This window comes from Nannospalax galili, unplaced genomic scaffold (assembly GCF_000622305.1).
Source record: "Nannospalax galili isolate Female #2095 unplaced genomic scaffold, S.galili_v1.0 scaffold28, whole genome shotgun sequence".
NCBI classification, from domain to species: domain Eukaryota; kingdom Metazoa; phylum Chordata; class Mammalia; order Rodentia; family Spalacidae; genus Nannospalax; species Nannospalax galili.
This window is the reverse complement of record NW_008359594.1, coordinates 2,582,756-2,586,907: the sequence shown is the minus strand read 5'-3', so window position 1 is coordinate 2,586,907 and position 4,152 is coordinate 2,582,756.

Below are 4,152 nucleotides of genomic sequence, written 5' to 3'. Positions count from 1 at the left end.
GGTTACATGGCCTTTGTCCTGTCCTCCAGTCACATGATCTACAAGAGACCCGGTTAGGATTAAAGGATTAGAGACCTAATAGTTTTGCTTGGGGGTTGTTGGGTAAGAGACAGTGTATCTAGAATGGAGCAGGGAAGTTTCCTGCTCTCCTCACTGGGAGGTCTCTGGCCTGGTGGCCATGCTCTACATTCTAGGCACTCCTGACTTATCCTGACATAGCCCATTGTAGCTTACACTGAATTGGAGGAAGGATCACTCAGGAGCAGGACTGTGGGATCCAGGCTCCATCAGATTCCAAGCACTCAGTAAAAACAGTGGGTCTGCTGTGCAGAGTTTTTAGACAAATCTTTGAGTTATCCACCCCCCCCACACTTTATTCAGCTCTCAAGCAGCCATAAGAAGCAGTAGATTGGAGCTGTATAGATGGATGGTAGAAACTTGAAGGAGAGTCAGCATGCTCTTAAGAATAAAGCACTGGTTCTCTTTCATGGAGTCCTGGGTCACTGGTGGTTGTATATGAAATCTGTTACAAGAGCTTTGTAATTACTAATACTTAAATTACTGACTTTTCTGATGATTTTACTTTTTTCAAAGGCAGAAGATAAATGAGAAGATCTAATAACTTTCTTCATCCTCACAGTGTATGTAAGTGCTGTTTACCACTTTGAGGTAGAATTTACATACTATGAAATTTCCCTACCTAAAATGTACAACTTGTAAACTTTTTTGCTTATTCTAAGAGCTATAACCACTATAAATACAACCAATTTGGGGACATTTTTAAGATCGTCTCCAAAAAAGAAAGCTCAAACCCATTGGCAGTCACTCCCCATTCCTCTTTTTACCTTCTCAGCCCTAAGCAATATTGTTCCAAGTTCTGTTTCATGGATTTGCCTGTTCTTGACCTTTCATATGAGTGGAGACTATGCCTTTTGTGACTGGATTCTCCGATTTAACATGATGTTTTCAGGGTTCATTGTATTGTACCCGGTATGAGTGTTTCCCTTCTTTTTATTCAATAGTGTTATATTGTATGGCTATATTTCACTATATGTTTATCAGTTGAAGGACATTGGGTTCTTTTAACTCATTGGCTATTATGAATAATGCTGCTATGTACAAGTTTTTCTGGAATATACATTTTCATTTTTTCTTCTTGGGAAAATTCCTAGGAGTGGAACTGCTGAGTCATATGATAATTTAATGTTTAGTATCTTGAAGAGGTTCAGTGGGTAAAGGCACTTGTCACCAAACCTGATGACCTGAGTTTGATCCCCAGGACCCACATGGTGAAGGGACCCACAAGAACTCCAGCAAGTTGTCCTCTGACCTCCACACAAGTCATGATACATGAACCCCACCTATCTACCTGCCTACCCACCCAATAAATAAATGTAATTAAAAAAAAAACCTTTTGAGGAATTGCCACGTTGTTTTTCAAGCCAGATATATGATATATGAGTGTTCCCAACAGGAATGCATTGGGGGGTGCCAATTTCTCTACATCCTCATCAATATTAGGAAGGAATGAAGTGGGACAAGTGAGGTAGCTAGAAGGGTATGAAGTCTAGTGATGATGCAAATACTCTAAGGTTGACTGTGATAATGGTCTCTCACTCCTATGACTATACTAAAATTATTAATTTATGTACATTAAATGGGTGAATTGTATGATGTGTAAATTCTATCTCAATAATGCAGGCTATGTCTTTGAGGAAGAGAGAGAGGAGGAGATAGGTTGGAGAGGCAGGCAGGGGCCTGATCAAGTTAGGAGTTGAAGCCATGGCAAGAGCTTCGGATTTTTCCCAGCGAATGATTGATGCAAGCTTTTAGATTATTGTTCTGAAGAACAAAGACTTGGAAGACTAGAGTAGAGGCTCAGTTCCAACTAGGGGGAACTGCAGTCCTCCCAGTGGTGGGGAGGGCAGCTTGGAATTACACGGAAGCTAAAATCAAGATTTGCTGGTGGACTGAATTGTGGATTTTCTGTAGGACTGTTAAAATTTCAAAGTGAAATGTCTCCATTTATGCTTCTACTAACATCTGGGTACATTGTATGAGCAGAGGTTTGGTGACCTGATATATGTTTATGTTACCATGTGTTTAGTCAGATATGCTGTGGTGAAATGTTTAAAAATGTTTATTTTTATTTTTGTGTATGTGTGTACACATGCATGTACGTGTGGGTGCCTGTGGAGGCTAGAAGAGGGCATTGGATCCTCTGGAGCTGGAGTTACAGGGAACTCCAATTCTCTGCAACAGCAAGTTCTCTTGAGCACTGGACCATATATCTAGCCCCCTGAGGTGAAAATTTTTTGTAATAAAATTCTTTAAATTGAAATGTACAGGATTTTGTTTACATTTATTTATTTAGTTAGTTATTTGTGTGTATGCATGTGCATGCATGCATATGTGCATGTGGAGGCCAAAGGACAACTTGTGGGGGTTGGTTCTCTTACCATGTGGGTTCAGGGGGATTGAATTCAGGTTATTCAGGCTTGGTAGCAAGTGCCTTAACTCATTTAGCCATCTCACTGGCCCTGAAATGTAGTTTTTAATATAGACTTTATATATATACATATATATGTATATATAAAACAATTGTGACGTACAACATTTTCATCTCCCTAGAAAGTTCCCTCCTGCCCAGTTTTCCATCAATCCCCTCCCTCTACCTAAGCTCCTGGAAACCACTGTTCTATCCCTACAGTTTTATGAATGAAGTGGAGTAGCTGGGCGTGGTGGCACACACCTTTAATCCCAGCACTTGGGAGGCAGAGGCAGGCAGATCTCTGAGTTCAAGGACAGCCTTGTCTACATAGTGAGTTCCAGGCTAGCTAGGGCTACAGGGAGACCCTGTCTCAAAAAACAAAACAAAACAAAAAAACAAAAACAAACAAAAGAATGAAGTGGAGTTATGAGAATATTCCCGGTTCCATGCAGGCAATTCATAAAGGCCAGTTTTACAGCCACTTCACACTTGGAATGAGATTACTTGAATAAACAATACAGAGCAGTATTTGATAACGTATGTGAACTCACCAAAAACCAAGGAGAACTACTGGAAATAATATTCTTGCTTTCTAATTGTTACTGATGTTGCTCTCCATATCCCTAAAACAAACAAACAAACAAACAAACAAACAAACAACTCTTCTCACCTAAAACATCATAGTATTAAACAAGTTAATTTTCTCAGGATGCATTTTGTTAGTCACTGCAATCAGAGTTTAATTTGTCATTAGTAAACAGCATTTGGGTAACAAATGAGCCATTTGAAACTGACTTCAGTTGCAGCTTCATTTTCATACCCCACATTTGTGAAGAAATCCCATCGTAAAAAGATACTCTTTTAAATGTCTTAACAAGAGGGGCTAGTGAGATGACTCAGGAGTTAAGAGCACTGCTCTTGCAGGGGACCTGGGTTCAGTCCCCAGCACCCACATGGCGACTAACAACTGTCTGTAACTCCAGTTCCAGGGGATCCTACACACTCTTCAGACCTCTGTGGGCATTGCACATGACACAGGTGCACTTACATACAGGCAGGCAATATGCTCATACACATAAAAAAGTTCAATAAGATAATATACTCCATTTTAAAATTCCAATTCTCCTCTTTGTTAATCTTTGAAGTTACAACGCAATGGGCTTCTTTATGGCATTTGCATATCTGTCTGTCTATCTATCCACCCACCCATCTATCCTTACACTTTGTTCTTAATTTACCCTTCCTTCCCCACTCTCCTCCCACTTTTTTCTTGCTGGTTCCCTTTCTTCTTCCAATAGTTTCCCCTTCTGCTTTCAAGTCACACACAGTTCATTACCCTCTCTTTCTTTTATTCCCTCTCTCCGACTTCTTCCTTCCCTCTCATAGTCTTTCTAGATTCCTCTCTCTTTCTCTCTCTCTCTCCCTCTCTCACACACAATTTAAATATACATTTTATATATAAGCAAAAACACTGTATTTGTCTGAGTTTTGCTTATATTGCTTAATGTGATGATTTCCACTTCCATCCATTTTCCTTCAAATTTCCTGATTTCACTTTTCTTTGTAGTTGACTATAATTCCATTGTGTATAAGTACCACATTTTCTTTATCCATTCATTTGTCGATGGACATTCAGGCTGGTTCCATTTTCTAGTTATTGT